This window comes from Vespa crabro, chromosome 4 (genome assembly GCF_910589235.1).
Source record: "Vespa crabro chromosome 4, iyVesCrab1.2, whole genome shotgun sequence".
Classification (NCBI taxonomy): domain Eukaryota; kingdom Metazoa; phylum Arthropoda; class Insecta; order Hymenoptera; family Vespidae; genus Vespa; species Vespa crabro.
Window position 1 is genome coordinate 7,481,919 of NC_060958.1, and position 23,449 is coordinate 7,505,367.

Below are 23,449 nucleotides of genomic sequence, written 5' to 3' on the forward strand. Positions count from 1 at the left end.
AGAGAGAGAAACAGTAATAGCTTCCATTCTAAACATTGCTCATACTCATTTATTTTTTTCTCTTTTGACCTTTTTTTTTTCTTTAGCTTTTTTTAATCATTTTCTCTATCTCTCTCTCTCTCTCTCTCTCTCTCTTTCTCTCTCTTTCTCTTTTTTCATAACTCTCTCGCATAAAATAAGAGAAAAAAAAATGAAAGAAGCGGGAAACAAAAGTCAACGAGAAAAAAGAAAGAAATGTGAGCGTACCGTCTACGATTTAATTTTCTAAATATTCATAGTAATATGTACGTACTTACTCGTCGTCCCTATTTCCAACGGCAATCCAAGGGAAAAGATGGGGGTCGTCTCCTAGGTACAAGTCACAATAAATATTTGATCTTGCGTCGTTGCAACTTCAAACGGGAGATGAATATGAGGTATATATATACATATATATATGTATATATATATATATGTATACATATATATATGTATATATATATACATATATATATATCCTTGGGTTTACGCATCATCCCTTGTTCAACCGTCACAAATTACATATTATTATTAACGAAGGCAGGGCAATTTATTATACAAATCTTTCGTCCGCGTAATCTGACATTGAAACGAACGTTTTAAACAATAAACATTCATTCAATGAGGACAAAAAGATCGATAAGAATATCTTTTCTTAACGTAGAAAGAAAAGAGAGAGAAAGAAAAAGAAATATATATATATATATATATATGAAGTCTAATACGTCCAACCCTTTTCCGACGAAATCTTTTTAGTGAGATGATAGAAGAAGAAAAAAGAAAAATAATAATAATAATAATAATAATAATAATAATAATAATAAAAGAGGACAAACGAGATCCAATCGAAGTGTAATATCACCGATAATTAGTTTTTCCACTGGATCGAATTAGTCCTACATTAGATGTCAAGGTGATGCTACGTGAAAGAGAATATATACATTGGGACTCTCTCGAGTTACGAGAGCTGTAGCACACTTAAATTACGTGCGAAATTGCAGCCTCAAAGAGAGAGAATGCGTAGAGAGAGATAGAGAGAGAAAAAGAGAGAGAGAGAGAGAAATGAAAAGAAATAGAGAAAATATTATCAGCGCGCGCATGATTTCTCTCACTAATACAAAATTTCCAAATTTTTTGGGATCATAAAGTTCCCACATAACTCGTATTCGCTCTTATTGGCATACGATGCACATAGAGTTAGGAAAAGAGAAAGTGTGAGAGAGAGAGAGAGAGAGAGAGAGAGATTGTACGGTGAATATGAAGTCTCTCTCTGTGTGTACAAAAGTTGTCTCTTTCGAAGGCACGTTCGCGTCGCGAAATTTCTCCCCACCCACACATAAAAATACTTTTACATACTGAAATGTAAACGAAAAATCTCTAACGAGATTTACCTTGCGAATTATTCTTATAAAATATTATAAATGTGTTAGAAGTCGAGCTAAAGTTAATGATCGTTAAATGTACATTGAAATACTGAATAAAATATATATCTATATATATATATATATATATATATATATATACACTCCTATATTTTTTATTTTAAAAATTAATTGTCCAAAGGATCGTCGTCAAAAAATATTGTTAACAATATGAGATGTAATATTACGTTTGACCAATGTAATTGCATGAAATATAGGAGGAACATTAAAAAAGAAAAGAAGAAAGAAAAAAAAAAAATCGTAGGAATGTAATATCTGAAAAATAATGTGACAACGACTGAAAGGAAAACTGGTCGCATTCGTAGAGAATCTTTTGCATTTTATCTCGTGTCTCCTGCATGAATCCCAAAAATACTTTGGAATTGCTTTGGAACGATAGGAATACGAGAAGCATCAAAGAGAAATAAAGAAAATAAAAAAAAAAAATAAATATAAAGAGAGACAGAGAGGGACAGAGAGAGACAGAGAGAGAGAGATCCACTCTAATTGAAAAGTTTCACTCTACTTTCAAGTAAATGCATCCTTTGTCAACGTCCGTAAAATGCTTTAAAAAATTTAACTAGTCTCTCTTTCTGTCTCTCTTTCTCTCTCTCTCTACGCATTCTCTCTCTCTCTCTCTTTTTCTTTATTTTTCTTGTTTCATTACAAATAAACTCTTCGATGTTGCTACGATCGAAGTCCCTGGATAAACAATAGACATTTATTTTTACATCTCTCTCTCTCGCTCTTTCTTTCTCTCTCTCTCTCTTTCTCTCTCTCTCTCTCTCTCTCTCTCTCTCTCTCTCTTTCTCTCTTCCCATTTCTTATCGTCATAACCACAAATCCATGTAAATTTGGCTACTAGCTTCGCGAAATAACGTTGACTGCGGTATTATCGATCGCGAATAGATTAGAGACAGTATCGTTTAAATTTATTGAAACGATAAGAGATAAATAGATAGATAGATAGAGTCAGGGAGACTGTGAGAAAGAGAGAGAGAGAGAGAGAGAGAGAGAAAGATAATGAGAGAGAAAATTAGTTTTAATAAAAAAAGAAATAAAAGAAAAGAAAAAATAAATGGTCGAAGAGTAATTTGTACGGATATTATACATTCGTACGTGAATTTTCTCTCTCTCTCTCTCTCTCTCTCCCTCTCTCTCTTTCTCTCTCTCTCTCTATCTAAAAGAATTCAAAAAGATTTTATACTAGATTTAAGTTGGCGGAAACGTAACCGAACGGAAGAAAACGAATCTCGTTTTCATTTGTGACGTTCGCTATTTTTCTCCTCTTATGTTTCTTTTCTCTCTATCTTTTTCTCTGCTTTTCTCTCTCTCTCTCTCTCTCTCTCTCTCTCTCTCTCTCTCTCTCTCACTCGACGACTTTGAATGAAATCTTACGAATAAAAGAAAATAAATCCCTAAAGTGGAAAATATTTTCAAGTAGATAAGAAGATATCTCATATATACATATATATGTATATGTCGTTGTTATTTCTTAAAAATGATTTTATACGTTTATTATAACGCAATATATGAAAAAAAAAGAAAAAGAAAAAAATAAAAATAAAAGAAATTGTAAGAACAACGAAGAAAAGTTAAATCGTATTTTACCTTCTAAATGCTAAAGTAACGCCCACGTTATCGCAGACTAATTTAAAAATCGAATTGCTCTCGTCGGCGTTTCGTTAATCTCGTCGTTAAGCGTCTTTGCATATCACCTTTGTCCTAAAAAATTCTCTCTTTCTCTCACATTTACTTTCTCTCTCTCTCTCTCTTTCTCTCTCTCTCTCTCTCTCTCTCTCTCTCTCTCTCTCTCTCTCTCTCTCTCTCTCTCTCTCTCTCTCTGATGGCTGACGAATTTATTTGCGTCGAAAACGTCGAAAATCCTACGAAATCCTTTAAAATATCCCCGTATAAATGAATTACGTTTTTTTAACCATTAGGTAATAAAAACCTTTTATACGATAAAAGTACGATAAAAACGCAAACGTATAAAATCCTATAATGAACAATTATAGGAAATTCTTTCGAATAATAATACTTTTGATCGGTTGATCGATTTCACGCCTGGAATATATTCCACACGAGTACTGTAAAAATATAAGCTTACCTTAACTTACTCCGAGACGTAATGAACGAATGAATGATCGAAAACCGAAGTAGAACACAACGAACGTGATAGGAGAGAGGGGACTTTTTGTTGGTAAACACAAGCGCTCACTTGCTTGCTCGTTCGTTCGCTCGCTCGCTTGGGCAAACCTTTTTGCCAAATGAAAATATATAGACTTGTGTTGCCTTACTCGCTTACTCACTTTCATACACCGCACGTAAAATTTTATGTTTGTTGTTATAAAAAAAAAAAAAAAAAAAGGAAAGAAAAAAAAGAAGGAAAGAAAGAAAGAAAATGAAAAGGAGAAAGAAGAGAAGAAATATTTGCTTTTGACGTTGCATTACGTAAGGATAAACGGAAAGATCCATCGAAAGGGATAGAAAAGCGAAAAAGAAAAATTAACCTTTCTAGGTAATAATGCTCGTGAAAAATGAAAGACATTTACAATGATTTATTATTATTATTTGATCGATCGATGCATTTACTAACAAACGATGCAAACAATAATAGATATTGTTGATCGAATTGCGAGGGTGAACGAGGAAGATAAAATAATAATAATAATTATAATAATAATAATAATAATAATAATAATAATAATAATAATAATAATAATAATAATAATAATAATATCAATAGTAATAATAACAATAAATAAAAAGATAAATAAAAAAGAAACGAAATAAAATAAAAGATCAGTTCTTGATCCGTAAAGAGTTTTATGCTCGATACGCACCTGCTTTCGAAAAAAAAAAAAAAAGAAAAATTTCCTTTGGCATATCTGTCTCCTTAATCCAACACGAGGCTTGGTGCCATACGAGAAGCAATATTATTCGCTCGTTCCCTATCTTGCGTCGAGGATAAACCTCCTCTCCCTTCGGGTTCGAGTTAAATCGTGATAAAGTGCACTCGAGGAAACTCGAAAGCTTCACGGTTTTCAAAACCATCCGGCACTCAAGCTCGCTCGCTCGCTCGCTCACTCGCTCGCATTTACGGCCGAACCCCTAAATGCTTATGCAGCTTACGTCGTTTACCTCGCGAATCGTATCATCAGTTTTCTTTCCTTTCCTTTCCATTTTATTCTCTTTTTCCTTTTCCTTTTCTTTTTCTTTTTCTTTTTTTTTTTTTGTCAGTCAGAAACTCGACAAAACGCAACTTCCACGAACTTGAAGAAACTTTGAAATCAGAAAGGGGAGATTCGATAATACGACTTTGAACTCGAGTAAGAGAAAAGAAAAATTGATACCTCTTACGTCTCTCCGGTTACAAAGTTAAAAGTCGTAAATATGGGAAAGAAAACGTGCGGAAGAATTTGTCAGTAGAAATAAAGAAAAGAAAAGAAAAGAAAAGAAAAGAAAAGCCTCAGGAGAGTATTCCAAATGCCAAATACAATTTTGATAATCGAAATTCCTTAGATTAATCGACGATCGATAGAAGAAATTTTCATTCGAAAGAAAAGAAATATAAAATAAAAATAAATAAATAAAGAAGTATAATTTTGCATGCCCCCATTGAAATCGATCTTTCCGCATCTCTCTTCAAATTCTTGTCTCTCAAGAATTCCCATTTTCGATAGTCGATAGGAACGCCGAGAGAGTTAGTTTCTACGGGGTTCCTGTGTTTTGTAAAGATCGCGCAAAAAATCGCGCGCTCTTCGTGCCAAAGTTAGGCGAGGATCAAGATAAAGGGCACGAGCACTTAAAGAAAGGTGAGTGGTGGTAATGGTGGTGGTGGTGGTGGTGATGGTGATAATAGTGGTGGTAATAATGGTGATGGTGATATACTCATCCAAAAAGAAGAAGAAGAAAGAGAAGAAGAAGAGGAAGATGACAATAACGGGGAACGAAGGAGACAGAAAGAATATAACATAAAGATCCCTTTCAATATAACACCAAGAACACACTTTTTGTCTCTTTTTTTTCGTTTTGTTTATTTTTTTTTTTTTTTTAATTTCTACTCACTTTTCGAACGCAGCACACTTATGCTCGATTCCTTTTGCCACTCTCCTTGCGGTCTCGTAGTAGTTTATTATTAAAGGAGAAAATAAAACGCGAACGAAGAGGATTATTCGAAAGAAGGAAAATAAAAAGAAAAAGAAGAAGGAAAATTAAAAAAAAGAAGAAGAAGAAGAAGAGGAAGAAGAAGAAGAAGAAATAGAAACAGAAGTATAAGAAGAGGAAGAAAAGGAAACGGGAAGAAAATATAGAAAGGATAAAACGATGGAGATTAGTTGTTTGATAAAAAACAATAAGAAAAAGTAGGAGATATAGATGGATATCGGGTATGTAGGAAAACGTGGAAAGAAAGAAAGAAAGAAAGAAAGAGAGAAAGAGAAAGATAGTACGAGACGTATCACTTAGTATGACTTCTCGACGAACGCAGCGAACATTCACGCGACGGGGGTCGCGACGATACTGCGCCCTATTGGACGACCCTGCGCAAATATAATGGCGCCCCTCTCCAACGACTCGTCCAGCCTAACCTGACCACCACCACCACCACCACCACCACCGCCACCATCACCACCACCACCACCACCACCACCACTATCGCCGCCGCCGCCGCCACCACCACCACCACCACCACCGATCGTGCATCCCTCTTTCGATTCTCTCGCTCGGTTCCTCCTTTGACTATCCCTTTATCATCGGCTCTCTTCTTCCGATATACTCACACACGTCACCCTTTCTACTCTTCCCCTACCCTTTACTCTTCTCTCTCTCTCTCTCTCTCTCTCTCTCTCTCTCTTTCTCTCTCACTCTTTCTTTCTCGCTCACACGCTCGCGCGCGCTTTTCCAGGCAAGCAGCATTTTTTTCTTTCCGCGGCAATGCCGACCCTCGTACGCTTTGCTCACGACCGATCTAGGATGAAGATGGTGGAGAAGGAGGAGGAGGAGGAGGAGGAAGAGGACTAGATAGAGAGCTTGAAGAGAAGGAGAAAAGAGGAGTAAGAGGAGTAGGAGAAGGAGGAGAAGAAGGAGAAAAGGCCTTCCTTTTTTAATCCAAAAGCAGGAGCTTTCGCCGGTGAGCTTCCGGTGCACCTCGATGGCTACTTCCGTTCACGCTTCGGCTATCCAAGACAAGTAGAGAAAAAAAGAAAGAAATAGAGAGAGAGAGAGAGAGAGAAAGGGAGAGAGGGAGAGAGGGAGAGTGAACCATCGCTTATGCGTCGGGCAGGGTAATCGTACGGACGATGACGCTCAATGAAGCTTTCAACGTATCCTTTTAACCGACACATACATACACATACAAATAGATAGCCTTTTATAATTTTACCAACACAGCTTCTTTATCGAGTCTGTTTTTGTTTTAAGAAGATCGCACGATAAAGGATCTTGTCATTCCAAGATCGGTAAGTGTTCTTTGCGTCGTGTTTTCTTTGATGAGAGCTCGACGAAAAAGAATAGAAAAAGAAAAAAGGGAGTAGGTAAGAAAAAAAAATTAGAAATAAAAAAACGCTATCTCTCTCTCTCTCTCTCTCTCTCTCGCGCGCGCGCGCGCGCGTGCACTATTTCTCTCTTTTATTCCTTTGGAAAAATAATTGATTAATTTGAAAGTTTAATCACGTTATGATTTATCATTTTCTCTTGGATTTACGCAAGTACGTAAGTACTTAGGTACCTACGTACATAAATAGAGAATCCTTATAGCTCAAACTCAACAAGTTGTTCGAACAACTTACCAACTAACTCGTCTATATATATAAATATATATATGTATATATATATATATATATATATATATATATATATGTATATATATAGTGATCCTAACGTTACCAAGTGACCACGACTTCCGTACTCTATTCCCAATCGTGTTACGAGTCAAGAATATCAAACCAGTTATAACGAAGGACTCGCTGTTCCTTTCATTTGTCAGTCCAACCTATTCGAAATAATATTTCGACCGAACGAAGTTCTTCCTAATCGCGACAAGTTTTCTTTCGTATATTTTACATAAATACATTTGTAAATGTCGTCTACATATATTCATCTTCTTCTATTTTTTTTTGTTCTTTCTTCTTTCTTTTTCTTTTCCTTTATCTTCTTTTTTTCTTTTCTTTTCTTTTTTTTTTTTTTTTTTTTACGAACTTCCTTCGAACGATCGAAATTTTCAATGTAAAACTAAGAAGAAACTTCGAGCTTTTAAACTCCGATGCATATTCTCTAATATTTCATTCGGTCGTTCCACACGACTGACTCACTACCCGATCGATCGTGATATGTTTCGTTAATTTTAGATTGAATTCAATTTTAGCTATTACAGAGACGTGATTCGAGTCCAGTCAATTTTCATTCCCCCTTATAAAACGCACGCGAACTTCTCTTCCAAACGCTTCCTCTCCAAACGAAAAATTATTGTTATCTGCATTTTTCTTCTGCTTATACGTGCAAATATATACATATATATATATATATAAACATATATATTTCTTTTTTTCGCCGCGCATTCAAATTAAAAAAAAAAAGAAAAAAAAAGAGGAGGAATAAAGGGAAGAAGAAAAAAGAATCCGAGAGGAAAGAAAAATAACATTAAAAAAAAAAGGAAGCAAAAAAAATCTTCAACGATCGAAAACATCCAAATTTCATTTTGCTTGTTTCATTTACGAGCTTTTAAATGTTCGCGGTAAATTTTATTTTATGTATAACGATCGACCCGATTTGTCGTTTTACGAAAATAAAAATTCGATAAAAGAGAAAAGAAAAGAAAGAAACGAGAGAGAGAGAGAGAGAGAGAGAGAGAGAAAAGGAAAAAAAGAAAAAAAATAAAGAATATGAAAAGGATATGAGAATGAAATGAAATTAATTCATATGAGAAATACGATATCTGTTTATGTTAAAAAAAGATATTCGACCATCAAAGAGGAAACGACGAAAATTCTAGTTAGTAAGAATTATTAATCGTGTAGTTCGGGATTTATGCTTCGTAGTTCGCGAGATACCTATTACGTTCTCACAAGGATTGTACAATTTTACCGACAAGATTATATCGCAATATCAATGGTTCCGATCAATTTTTCTATCAAAACGAATGAGGTCATACGCATTAATTTTACGATTCGAATTTATTCTCATGTTTCGTTACTTCAAAATTTCTCACCGGTAAAATTGTTAACAGATTGGTATATGCGTTTTGTTCTCGCGATCTCTCTCTTTCTCTCGTTTATTATAAATGCATTATAACATTGTTTCGTTAAGATAAAAATTAAAAAAAAAAGAAAACGAAGAGAAAGAGAAATAAAAAAGAAATACAATCGTTCGAATAGCAGCCACGATTTAAATCGATCTCGTTGAAACATATTTCGAATTAAAATGAATCTGAGGATGTCACTATGTCTTCGATGAACTATGCTATCGTTCATTCTTAGGGCTGTCATGTCGTATTTCTAAATGCGGAATACGACTATCGGATTATCGAACATATTCCAACGAATGACGATTTCCGGTTGAAAGGATGATACATACATACATACATACGTACATATATATATATATATATATATATACATGCATACATACACCGCAAAATGGTCAAATCCTCGACCAAGGGAAAGTTGCTTTTCGGACCATCCCCTACGAAATATACCTACCTGAAGCACGCGATAAACTAGGTCACAAAGCGGTTTTGCTATCCGGCATCGCTACCGAATAATCCTAAGCCGAAGCACCGTCGTAAACTAATTTTCCTTTTTTCGCCCAACAAATCCGGCACCCTTATTTCTTATTCGTTCGCCATCGTTTATTATGGTTTAGTTAATCGATCGAAGATCATTATCATCATTATCATCATTATCTTCCTGTTATCTCATTAATACTTTGATTTATTCGGCGGACGATCGAAAAAAAATTCTCGCCGCACGAGGGACTTAAAAAAAAAAAAAAAAAAAAAAAAACAAAAACCGATTTTTCTAATCGAATTCGATTGATTTCAAGTTCCATATGAAAAAAAAAAAAAAAAAAGAAAGAAAGAAAAGAAAAAATATCAACCAATAGAAATAAATTACAAGTCACGTAGTATTGAAACTCGAAACGACGATAGATGTTATTGCAAAAATAAAAAAAAAAGAAACGAAAAAAGAATTATTTTTAAGGAAATCACGTTTTTTCAATTGTCCCTTGAAATCTCTACTTCGATTTGGTAACTTGACAGAAATGAAAATCGACACATACACATATGTACATTGTGTATGTATCCTGCGTGCGTGCGTCCTGCCGTCTCTCTTTCTCTCTCTCTCTCTTTATATGTATGTATATGTATATATATATATATATATATGTATGTATGTATCGCTTTTCTGTTCGATCGATCTAACGAGAGAAAGACTACCTTTTCCTTTCCATTTGTCCCATCGACAGAGGTACTCTTGTCTCGTTCGTTCTATTCCGTATATAAGCCTATCGAAGGAAACTTTTGCCCTGCGTTACTATTTGCCAACTATCGTCTTTCCTTTCTCTCTGTAGTTCTGTTCTGTCACCAGAAGCGAACTAAGCGAACTCGCTCGTTTCGATTGAATTCAAAGTTAACGTAGAGAGTTAGTGACATTTTTCTTTCTTTCACCTCTCCCCACCATTTTCGTACTTATCCTCTATACGCGTGTATGTGTGTGGGTGTTTGTGTGTGCATATGTATGTGTATATATGTGTCAGTATTTTCCTTAAAGAAAAGGAAAAAAAAAAAATTTATATATATATATATAAAAGAATAAACTTTTATCAAAAAGAAGAAAGAAGAAAGTTGATTAGGATTTTCGTTTTCTTTATGTTTTATTTTTTTTTTGTTTTCCTTCTTTTTTTTTTGTTTGTTTTGGTTCTTCCCTTTTTTTTTTTCCTTTTTTTTTCTTTTCTTTCGTTTTGTTTTGTTTTCTTTTTCATAGGCCAATTCATTGGCCCAGGGAATCCTATGAAAGGATATATGTCTTGAAATTTTACCGACCAAACAAAAGGAAGGATAAAAACGCGACCTATGGCGGAAGCAACTCCCCAAAGAGATCTCGACGCTACCAAGGCGATGATAAATAATGCAGAAGCTTTGCTTCCTCCTTCGGTTATTACGCGATCTATCCATGCATCTCGAATATTGTCGAATACCAGAAAAGTTTTCTTTGAATGAAGAGAGCATCAAAAAAAAAAAAATAAATAAATAAATAAAAACAGTTTAACAAGTCCCTTTAATATGTTATCTATGAAATGAAAAGTTTAATAATTTCGAAATATTATTAATATGCTAGATACTATAATACATACTAGTATTATAATATCACTATAATAAGTATTATACCTCTCTCTCTTTCTCTCTCTCTCTCTCTCTATATATATATATATATATATATATATATATAAATAAATTTTTTTTATTGATATCACTTTGAAAAAGATTTGCAATATTTATAATCGTTTTACAGAGATGATTACTAACTTAAACTGTAGAATTAGATAATTATAATCAAATCGAATAAACGAGTTAATTACGTTTATTAATGAAATTAGACTTCTTCTCGCGTTTTATTAGAAAAAGAAAAATAAAAAAAAGAAAAAGACAAAAAGAAGTGGGAATGTAAGGCAGAACACATACGAGATTTCTCGTTTACTTTCGTCATCAAATCGAGATGGCGTATCGCATTTTATGCACGTGCACGCGATATCGTTGGACATTTATGTTATGCATCCAAGAATCTCCCTTCTTCTCTCTCTCTCTCTCTTTTTCTTTCTCTCTTTTTCTCTCTCTCTTTCTCTCTCTCTCTCTCTTTTTCTTTCTCTCTTTTTCTCTCTCTCTTTCTCTCTCTCTCTCTCTCTCTGTCTCTCTCTTTCTGTCTCTCTCTCTCTCTCTCTCTCTCTCTCTCTCTCGTTCTAAGACATATCCGAGAAAAAGCATTTTGAAAGTCTCATCACATTTTCGGACGTCACATGTACGATCTTTCCCTCTCCACCGTTGTTCTAACATTCGGCTGGTAGAACATTGCGGTGCACAAGAGGAGGTAAATGTGTAAACTAAACGAAATTCAGAAAAGTTTCTTGAATTGGTAGTTCAACGAAGAAATATATAAAAAGAAATAGGGGAAAAGAAAAAGAGAAAAAGAAAAAAGGATTTATATCTATTCGTAAAAGTCGGTCAACTCTGCGAAGTTTTTCATATTGCGAATAATAAAAATTATTCGTGTTAATTTTTAAATGTTAATTCGAATTAATCGTAAAACACATTAGATCAAAACCCCATAACTAGATATTATTTTCTAATATAATTCACAGATTCGAGAAATCGATCGTTCCGTTCGTTACATTAATAACATTCTATTAGCATCATTACGATAGTGCTGTGGCTTAATCTCTCATTACAGTTTCCCAATTATTACACCGTCGATAATTCCTTCATATATTCCACGACGTCCCATTGAAATGAAAATGTAATTTCTCCGTTGATGTTTCATATACTTACCTAAGTACATGAATATATATAGGTAGATAATCGAGAATATTAAATTCGTTGAAAGTAGGTTTTTCCTCTCAAGTAACGAAATATCACTGACGATTTTAATATCCGTCCGTAATTTTCTTCGAAAAATTTTTAAAAGGAGACGTCGTAGTTCTTGGATACAACTACAACTTGTTCCTTACATTATCTCTGTGATACGAACGATACACAAGTATATTCATAAATCTTTCAACAAAAGCGACAATACCTTTTACCTCGGTATCACGAACCTTCTTATCTATGTGTTATTTGTATTGTATATCATTCATCTTGGCAATATCAAAAATATAAAACGATGGCAACGAGAATAATGATTATACAAATTGACATAAACATTGAAATTTTGAATAAGGATGGAAACGCTTTATAATACATGTAAACTAACTACTTTTTTATTACTTTTCAACTTTGACTTACATACCTTTATACATACATACATATACACACATACATATACATGCATATATATATGTGTGTGTATATGTATATATATATATATATATATATATATATATATATATATATATATACATCTATAACTTTAAACGAGATTATATAGAGACTTTTGACCACGTTGTATTTGAAACGTTCGGGACAAAGGAGAACAACTAATTATTAGTCACATTGATAAACTTATCTATTATCTTGAAGGAACAAACTTTGGGGGATAATATCAATCTATTGGCTATGCAACAGGTAGCTACGAGAATACGCATTGGATAGAAATTTCATAACGTGATATATGTATACATATACCATACTATATGCATATACTATAAATATAGTATAAATTCGAAGATGGATATCATTTGCATAATACACAATATGAAATTGATGGATACAATTAGATTGGATAACGATGAAGAGACGTTAAAACCGGTATAAGTAAAGCGATTGTAAAGTCTGAAAAAGAAAACAAATAAAAAACAAAAATAAAAGGACATATAAAAAACATATAAAAGGAAAAAAAAAAACGAAAAGAAAGAGAGACGAGGGGAGATAAAGAATAAGGATAAACCGCGTAACTATAGATATAAGGTCACCTACTTTGCGTTTCCATTGGCCATTATTGTCTACGAATTATCCGAGAGTTAAATTGCGCTTTATCGGTGTAATCGATATTGTTACGCTAGGTTTGCATCGCGTGTGAACGACCAGGGACTTGGAAAACGGGTAATAAGGGGTCAAGCGCGTATAGCGTTATCAATAAAAAGAGAGAATTCCGATGAGCCAACACATATCCAAGAGGGCTAATAATACATGGCGATTTTCTGGAGCACGGAAGAGTGGACAAGATCGTCATCTTTATACATGTACATATGTACGTGTTTGTCGTGTTTATATATCTATGTGTGTGTGTGTGTGTGTGCGTGTGTGTGCGGATACAGGCGATTGGTCGAACGATATGCGTTCTTAACAATTTATCGAAGCATGCACCGGGACAAACTCGGTTCAATGATCACTATGGGTAATCAGGTATATCGTTACGCGATGCTTACACGGTCTTTAGAAGTCCGATGCGCGTCCGCCATTTTGGGTGACAGGAGAGGTGTGAAAATGGCTTTTTACAAAGCATCGAAGCGCACGAAGCGCCACAGTAGTTGAACCATAGACGAGTAGAACCCATGAACCGAGTGAGACATCGCACGGATGAAGTGTTCCGTCGACGAGACTCAAAGGATAGTTAACACCCTTGTGCCTTGCTTCTCTACTCCCTAACCCCTCCACCACCACCACCACCACCATCACCACCGCCACCACTTCATCACCACTTCTTAGTCTTCCTCTCTCTTTATCTCTTTTTCTCTCTCTTTCTCTCTCTCTCTTTCTGGCCTATGTCTTTGAATTTCCACTCCTCCATTCTCTCTTCGCATTCGTCTCTTTCTTTCTTCAACTTCTCACTCACTTTCTCACTTTCTCTCTTACTCTCTCTCTCTCTCTCTCTCTTCCTCTCTCTCTTCTTCTCATCCCTTCCATACCCCCTTTCTAAGTTTCAGACGAAACTGGTACTTGGGTCACTCACCCCTTTCCCGACAAAAGCATAGCAATAGCCAACCAACCCGTCGTCTCTTTCGTCGATTTTGATCACCTCTAAAAGTTTACGACTAGATCGTTCAAAGTGGTATCGCGTCAATTTACAAAGGCAAAAATCGACTCGGTCCTAACGATATCTATCTATGTGTCTGGCTAAGCTTAAAAAAAAAAAAAAAAAAAAGAAAAAAAGAAAAAAAAGAAATAGAAAAGAGAGAGAGAGAGAGAAAGGAGAAGAAAAAAAGTCAGGAGTAAAATTTACACTCGGAGTCGCTTTTCCTTTGCGATAGAGGTTTTCAACGTGTTAAGATAAGTAGTATAGCTGTATATTAGTGTCAGACTAGATTCCAATGCCGTATAATGGTAGTAGTACGAGACACTAGAACCTCCTTCGCCTTTTTCTCATCTACCCTTACTTTATCGATAGTACTCGTTGCTTTCTTTTTTCTTTTTTCTTTTTCTTTTCTCTCTCTCTCTCTCTCTCTTTCAAATATTTGATCGATTCGGTTAGATTCGATTCGATTCGATTGTAAAACGAAAAAAAATTTATTCCTACTGGGGTTTGATTAAACGAAGATATTCATTCAACAGATAGATGCAAGTTATGAGAGAACTATATTATCTCTCTCTCTCTCTCTTTCTCCTTCTCTCTCTCTCTCTCTCTCTCTCTCTCTCTCTCTCTCTCTCTCTCTTTCTTTTTGTATTCGAAGTTATATCATTATGAGATATCGCAAACGCAAACATTCCTTATGAATTCTTAAGCCAAATGATATCATTTGTAATCTTTGTTTTCTTTTTTATTTCTTGTTTCGTTTGTATATTTTTTTTTCTTCAATCTATTCGTACCAACAATAAGAATGACGTTGAACTAAAAGGTTAAGAAGGATTGAACGATGGAATTTAAATGTACATTGGAAAGAGTTGGAGTACAATGGAATTTACTCCGTAAATTATAACATTACGTGAGTTACAAAGAAATTTAAGAAGATTCGACTGAATGAACTATAAGTTTTAACGTTTTAAAGTTCGATAATTTTATTCGAAAAGTTTATTACAATTATACCACATTCTTAATTTCATTATTGAATATCAATAGGTTCAAGTATTCTACCTTATCTTTTCTTTCTCTTTTTCCTTTTCTTTTTATTTTTCTTTTTTCCTTTTTATTATCGATAATTAAACGTCCTTATATATCGAATATTATCGACTAATTAAATTCTCCTCGATGTCGTCTCAGTTTCGTGAAACATTAATTTTGTAATAAAAAGAAACAAAAAATAAAAGAAAAAAAACAAAATAAAATAGAATCAATCGTAACGAAAAAAATAAAAGATAGAGAAAAAACAAAGAAAAAGAAGCTTAATAGACGAACAATCAATAGTTAAGTTTGCTTCTCGATTATTGATAAATCGAAAGAATAATCCTTTCTTCGTCGAATGAATTTTCATATTTTCCCTTACAAAATACATAATGCATATAGGTATACCTACATACATATATTGTATCCTCTCGTAACTGAAGTTTCTATTTGAGCAAAAAGGTCGAAGTTCGTGTGGGGAAATACTATATAGAAGCTTTCGCGAGACTTCGACATACATCCATCCATCCATCCATACATACATACATGCATGCATATATGCATGTATGCATGGATGCATGCATGCATGCATGCATGCATACATCCATACATATATGCGTAATATAATATATACATTTTATGAAAAGCTTCGTAGGATCTATTAAATTACGCTACGTGCAAGTTATGTTCAACGTGTGCTAATTACGAGGACGACCATCGAAAGAAAACTTTGAAATTAATAGGAGCCAACCTACTCGCTCGCACGCGTTCACAATGTGTATGCTCGCTCGCGTTGCTATTTTCTTTCGTTTTCTCTATTTTTATATATATATATATTTTTTTTTTCTTCTTCTCTCACTCCCCTTCACTCCTTCCTACCGTACTCGTCGTCTCTTGCATGTACGTAATAATTAATAATTAATATGATCGCGATGTATCTAAATTCAATGGTATACCTTTCGTTTTTCAAAAGCTTCGTTGCGATCTCTCTCTCTCTCTCTCTCTCTCTCTCTCTTACTAGCTCTCTGTCTCCTTTCAAAAGCACTCGAATATATATATATATATATATATATATATATATATATATATATATATATATATAAAATGAGAGAAAAAGAAAAAAGAAAAAAATGAAGAAAGCTCCGAATCGAAAAATTCTTTTCCTATGAGAAAATACCGTCTATGTCGAACGATACGATATACTGTTAGCGTTAAGCCACGTCAATTTTACAACATTTCCATGGGAAAGCTCTTTTTGTATCGCGTTAAAAACATAAAAGGCTCAAAGGCGTCGGGCTTATACCTATGTAAAATCTCGTTAACTCTAAGGAATCGCGAAAAGGAGAAAATAGCATCCCTGTACTTGTGTTCTATGTACAGAGAAAAAGAGAGAAAGAGAGAGAGAGAGAAGAGAAAGAGAGAAAGAGAGAGAGAGAGAGGAAGAAGTGACAGAGACAGAGATAGAGACAGAGATAAAGATAGATAGAGGGAGAAGGATCGAGAAATAGGGTGTAAAGCTTAGATACCTCAACCGCGAGACCGATGATTACCAAGCGTTGTGAGGAGAAGGGCGGGAGGGTAGTTGAGGAAAAGAGAGAAAGAGAGAAATAGAGAGAGAGACAGAGAGAGAGAACTTAGATAAGGTCGACTAAGCACTAATCGAACAAGCTCGCGAGTCTCTTTTATCATAAGCGTTAATAATTCGCTTAGTAATTTAGTGAGCGAAGCGAATGAGAGTCGCGATGAGTTTCGCATGAATTAACAAACGGTCTCCCCGCGACAAGAATAGAGAAGAACGAAGGATACATAGGAGACTGGCAACGAAAAAAGAAAAAGAAAGGGAAAAAAAAAGGAAGAGAAGAAAAAAGAAAAAGAAGTACCGAGGATAGCACAGAAACTGAAAACAGGCAAGCGACAGTATAAAAACAATAGCAGGTAATAACAAGATGATATAGATAGATAGGTAGGTTGCATGCTAGGTAGGTAGGTAGGTAGGTAGGTAGGTAGGTAGGTAGGTAGGTAGGTAGGTAGGTTTTAGATAAACAAACAAGCAAAACCGAACGAAGGCAATTGCTGTGCCCTATCGTGTTCCTTGCAGTTAAGTTACCCTTTTAGTTTGCTAAACACGTAACTACAAAACTTTATGCGCGTGCGACGCAATGGTTTGTTGCGAAGAAAACAAAAAAAAAAAGGAAAAAAAAAGAGAAGGGAAAAAAATGGAAAACATCCTTACCCATTCCGGTAGAAATAATTAAAACTGATAATATCCCCGAGAGAACTCTCTTCACGGCAAGTGGCGCATAAATTTTCGTTCGAGCCTTCATAATCTTCTTTGAACATCACTTCAGATATATATATATATGTGTGTGTGTGTGTGTGTGTGTTTATGTGTATGTATATATATATATACGCTACTGGGTGTGTGTGTGCATGTATATATATATATATATAAGCTACCTATTTTATTTTAACCTTTTCCCTTTTATATATATGGGTACAAAAGAGTGAGAGAGAAAGAAAGAGAGACTCTCTTTCGAAACTGAAAATAACATGTTTTGTTTACATCGATGAAATTATTTTTTTTTATCTTTTTTTTTATTCTTTTATTTTTTTTTTTTTTTCTTTTTTTCTTCTTTTTTTTCCCCCTTTATTTTTAATATCTTATTTATCGAACCTAGACAGATTTATATGCGACGTTCTTCCTCCTCTTCCTCTTCCTCTTCCTCTTCCTCTTCCTCTTCTTACGTGAATGATTAAAACGTAAATAAACGTATTGGTATCGGCTCGCCTTGAACTGTGAGAGAAAAAAAGTAAAAATAAAAAAGGAAAAAAACAATAAATAAATAAAGAAGGAAAACAATGTAAATATATTTACTGCGTATTAATTTTTAATAACGATATCGAGCCTTCCGAAGATAAAGAAATACTTTAATCTTAATCATTAGTTTTTTTATTTATAAATCTCTTACGATCATTAAGATATATTTCTCTCTCTCTCTCTCTCTCTCTCTCTCTCTTTCTCTCTCTCTTCCCTCTTGAAATATATATATCTCTTTGCTAATTGTGAATCGTATTCAAGGGAAAATGCTTTCTGCTTTAGAAACGTTCTTGCTCGAGATAAATACATTGATAAAGTTATAACCTCGAGCGTATTTGCGTACGTTTCCTTGCACGTGAATATCTCTCGTAATGAATATTACATCGTAAACAAATGTAATTTAATACTTGAAAAAATTATTACATTACGATCGAGCACTTTGATAAGTGAATACGTAAAATAAGTAAGTATAATATATTGTTCGGCAAAGAATATTTAAATATCTGCTCATTTATTTAACGTTGACCCTTCAAACCTTTTGGACTCTGAACGAGTTAAAATTTTCGAGTACAATCTGGTTCGAGAACATAGTAATGCGAGGGTTATAATTAATCGGTCAAAAGGCTTTAATGTTCTCTCTCTCTCTCTCTCTTTCTCTCTCTCTCTCTCTCTCTTCCTCTGTCACACACACATTCTCTCTTTCTCTCTCTCTGTATTAACGAGGATGGTACATGCATTCATCTCTACCACGCGAGTGCCCACTTAACCCACATACTTGGCAGAATGAATTAATAACAGAATTCTCACGTGTTCATCCTATAACACGTCCAATTATTTCTTCGGCAATTAAGAAGACGTAAGTGAAAACACCGAGGATTAGAACGTTGACATATATAATATAATATATTCCTCTTGATCATTCTACAAAATATTTTCGAATATTCTTACACACCATTTTACATTATATATATGTATATGTATATATATATAAGTTACGAGATAGAAGATCGCGTTTAACGAAATAGTACCTTTTTATATCCGAGGAATATATATGTATTATGAGGAATGATAATTTTTCTTTCTTTCTTTCTTTTTTTTTGCCCTTTTTTTACATCGATACGTTTTTAAAAAGTATGTCAGGGTCATTGAAATCCTTCCGCTTTGACCCAATTGCCTTATTGATTTCACATAGAAAGACCTCCTCATATTCGATTACTCGAAATCCTTCGGGGGTAATTAAGTACGGTGCCACGTCGAAAATTAAATTACCGTTTCTCGGAAAAATGAAAAGTAAAAGCATCAAAATAGAAATTTTCTTTTCTTTTTTTTTTTCTTCCCTATCGTTCGTTCCCTTAGTCCGTTTCTTCGTTTTTTCTTCGTTCCCTCGCTCCTTCGTTCGTTCGTCTAGAAATATTCTTTTACAATGTCGAAACATTTGTATCTGACACTGACCGAGCAACGAGAGTAAGTATAGATGCTGGGCGTGTTCTTCCTATGTTCTGCGCGTGCTCTGGATACGCATCCTGATTCCTGACACATATCTCGAACTAGTCTGTCTCTCTCTCTCTCTCTGTTTTAACTTTACATATCCTTTGCTTAGATATTTCTATGCGAATACTCTAGATCGATCCAATACACACCGAAGATCGGATACGACTGAACGTTATCACGTTTCTTATTCTTATTGCGTATCATAAACATAGGTTTAAACACAATCCAAAGTAACCTTCGTTTTATTTTGTATTCCTTCTTTTTTTTTCTTTCTTTCTTGTACGAACAGTTAATAACAACGATTTTTCGTATTTATGTACGATCGATATGTATCTAAAGAAACATACGCAGGAGATGTTTCATACATACAAGATGTACTTATTACGTACGTATCTATTTAATTTTTAATATAATTTTTTTTTACTTTTTTCTTTATACATATATATATATATATGTATATGTATATATGTATATATATCTATATATATATATATATATATATATATATATATATAAATATTCGTTAATTGTAATAGAAAATTTTGGGAATTAAATATCACGATGAATTTAATTCTGATTAATCGACGAGATCGAGACTCTTGATTCTCTACGAGGATTTCCTCTCGAACGGTGTGTCCCTTAATTGTTCCTCCCTTCGTCTACCAAAGTGGAATTCATTGATTCACGCTGCGTGATACGATAACCGCGATAATACGAGAAAAACATTGCTATTTACTTATCGCATACTGCGTGTAAAACTGGATTATGAAATTGTCATATGATTTATGTAAGTGAGGGAAATATATATATATATATATATATTTTTTTTTCCTTCCTCTTTTTTTCTCTTTTTCTTAAATCATTTTTCATAACATGTATATATGTAAATAGACATATGTACATAGAGGAAAAAAAGGAACGAATAAAATCCTTAATTTTTTTTATTTAACATTGATCTCGTTAGTTAGAAAAATCTATAAAAGGATCCTAGTTACGTTAGCTGTTATCGTTCGAGTAAAGAAATTCTATATATCTATTTAAATACGGCTTAGTTGGTAAGTGCCGACGTGTAAAATGAAAAGAAAAAGTAAAAGAATATAAAGGCACGTTAGAAGAAAAAAAGAAAAAGAAAGAAAGAAAGAAAGAAAGAAGGAAAAAAGAAGAAGAAGATTACATGGGACGTTTAACGTGCACAGTTAGAGAGTCAATCATCCGTGCAGATTGATCCACGAAGTCTAACGATGTGTAATCGTCGTGAAATGACCCTACAAAGGGCTTCCCCTTATATCTATCCAATGGTCTCTTTTCTACTCAAGTATTCTATACACAGATCCTATGTTTTCTTTAATCATTGAGCTAACGCGAAACATTAACGTCTACGTAACGTTGATTTCTTCGTCAAATTATCTTTACGAATTAACGCGTCACGTTTATTTAAAACGTTAGCAATTATAGGAATAAAAGCTTTATATCCTATATGAACATAATCGTATAAAAGAGACGACATTGTCTGTTATCATGTAAGTTATCAAAAGTCCATCTGTTTGATTTCAACTTAATTCTTATATCTTCCAACGTTAGAAACATGCAACGATTCTTCGCGTTAAACGTTTCATCTTCCTTCTTTCCTTTTTTCTCTTTTTTGTTCGTAAAATCTTCTTCGTTGAATATTTTGTTAATAACATCGATTCTAATATTTTTTGTTTCCTCCATTTTTTTTTCTTTTTTCTGTTTCTTTAATAATAAACTTATGTTAAGTAAATTATTAATTCTCCATACTTGGACGTTGTATTCGCGAAAAGAGTAAAATACTTTGGTCACCGTAAGTGGTGATAATGGATTTATATGAGAGAGAGAGAGAGAGAGAGAGAGAGAGAGAGAGAGAGAGAGAGAGAGAGAGAGAGAGAAGGATAGATTAACGATAGATTTTTCGTTTGCAAATAGGTCAACGAAGAAACTAGATTATCTTATAAACGCTTTTATCTACGTATACCTACGTACCATGCCGATGGTATGTAATATTTCATTAGTTTAAAAGGGGTTACTACGAGTTATTAACGCGAGAATAACGATGGAATTATCATGATCTCGAAAGGAAAACTTCGTCGATGGTTTATTCCTGTATATCCCTGAGATTTAATAGAAGATTTCTCTTACTCTATCTTCTACCTTCCATTTTAATGGTAAATTAGTTTGACAAACTTTATTCTTCTCTCTCTCTCTTTCTCTCTCTCTCTCTCTCTCTCTCTCTCTTTCTCTTTCTCTTTCTCTCTTTTTTCTCTCTTTCTCTCTCTCTCTCTCTTTCTCTTTATATTCATTTTATATACATCGCCGAAGGCTAAGTTTCGCGAACAGAGTTTCCATTTTCAAATGATAAAAGATTTTATACTTAGGTTATATACTTTCCACTCATTTACAATTCTATCATATCACAAATCCCTTTTATATTTTGTCCAGTCTCTCTCTCTCTCTCTCTCTCTCTCTCTCTCTTTCTCTCTCTCTCTTTCTTTGTTTCCAAAACATCTCAAAACAATGTTTATCTTTATTTTCAACAGTTTATTAGATTATTTCTTTTGTTTCTTCTTCTTCTTCTTCTTTTTCTTCTTTTTCCGATTCTCTTCCAGCTTCTTCTCTACACCCCCATCATCCCTCGTCGACATTACGATATTCTCGTTCAATTATAATTTTTTGAATAATTAACAATATCGTCGGATATACATACATTTTAATTACTGTTACTGCCGAGTAAAATTGGTTAACAAATTACAAAATGAATACCATCGGATCTGTAATGTATTAACGATTCTCATCTGTTTCACCGAGTGAAACTTTTTTTAATTAAAAAAGTTATTGGAACGACAAGCTTAAGAAAATGACAAATATTATATTGGATCTTTACGTGAAAATATAACACTTTTGAAAATTATATAAATAAATAAATATATATATAAATTAATGAAAGATAATAATTCAATATTAGAACGGGTTATTTCGAATTAATTTGTTAATTTAAAACATTTTAATTATGCCAACGTAATTAAAAATCTATATATGAATTCTTTTTCTTTTGTTATTCTTTTCTTTTCCATTCTTTTTCTTTCTTTTTCTTTTTTCGTGTGGAAAGGGAAATGTAAGAAAATAGGTATGAGATAAAACTTAAGAACAATATCCTTTTTTTATTCCTAGAGACAGGATTCGCCCACAAAAAAGTTATATTAATAATACAAATGGATAAGAGGAAATGAATATACGCGAGAGACAAAAAGGAAATTGTAATTTTTGAAAGAAAAAAAAAAAAAAAAGAAACAAATTTTCACTTTTCTTTAATTTGAACGGAGAAATTTCAAATGATTAGTTATATGTAAATAGATAAAAGGAAAAAGGCTGTAACATAAAAGTATTACAGTCTAGTCGCCTTTTTAAAACTAACGTCAAACGATATATCATGATTTAGCGATTAATACAATTAATTTTAATTATAATTAGATACATACACGTTTCGCTAATATTCACAGAATATTTATACGATGACTCTCTCTCTCTCTCTCTCTCTCTCTCTCTCTCTCTCTCTCTCTCTCTCACTCTCTCTCTCTCTCTCTCTCTCGCTCTTTCGAATTTTCGTTCATTCACACGGAGAATGATCTAGACGCAATCCAACAATTTATCTATTCATTTTCTTTTTTTTTGTTATCCTTCTTTATTTCTTTCTTTTGATTGAAATGCATGGAACACAGTTTCTCTCTTTCGTTAAAAAAAACCGATCGTAATTTCTGACGAATTTCGATTATCCGTTAGATAGATCGAGCTCGAGATATTTTTAGATTCGTTAATATCAAGATAAAAATGTGAATTGGTTTTTTTTTCTTTTTTTTTTTTTTTTTTTAATCATGAAGGATCATACAAGGATGATATTTACAAACGAGAACGATCTCGAAACTAACGCAATCAATGTGATAGATCCGATAGAAAAAACGATCGGTTCGATAGAAGAACAAAGTCTAAATTTGATGCGA

General features: G+C 33.6%; 1 protein-coding gene and 1 long non-coding RNA gene across 6 annotated transcripts in view; both read right to left on the reverse strand.

The window, feature by feature from the left end:
• The window catches only part of LOC124423705 (1-phosphatidylinositol 4,5-bisphosphate phosphodiesterase epsilon-1-like), a 79,796-nt gene extending 73,822 nt beyond the window's left edge, over nt 1–5,974 (reverse strand). For 4 of the 5 annotated variants that reach the window (XM_046961756.1, XM_046961758.1, XM_046961759.1 and 1 more), the window contains exon 1: nt 5,511–5,974. The gene's annotated coding sequence lies outside the window, so the exon portion shown is untranslated. Of the gene's footprint in view, nt 1–296; nt 349–5,510 lie in introns of all 5 variants that reach the window. The other variant, XM_046961755.1, reaches the window with a different exon arrangement.
• Nucleotides 5,975–18,821: 12,847 nt separating this feature from the next.
• On the reverse strand, nt 18,822–19,942 carry LOC124423663. Its single transcript, XR_006942129.1, has 2 exons — nt 18,974–19,942; nt 18,822–18,866 (listed from the first exon to the last, which is right to left on the reverse strand). It is a non-coding gene; the product is annotated as an uncharacterized LOC124423663 (long non-coding RNA).
• Between the last annotated feature and the right edge of the window lie 3,507 nt (nt 19,943–23,449).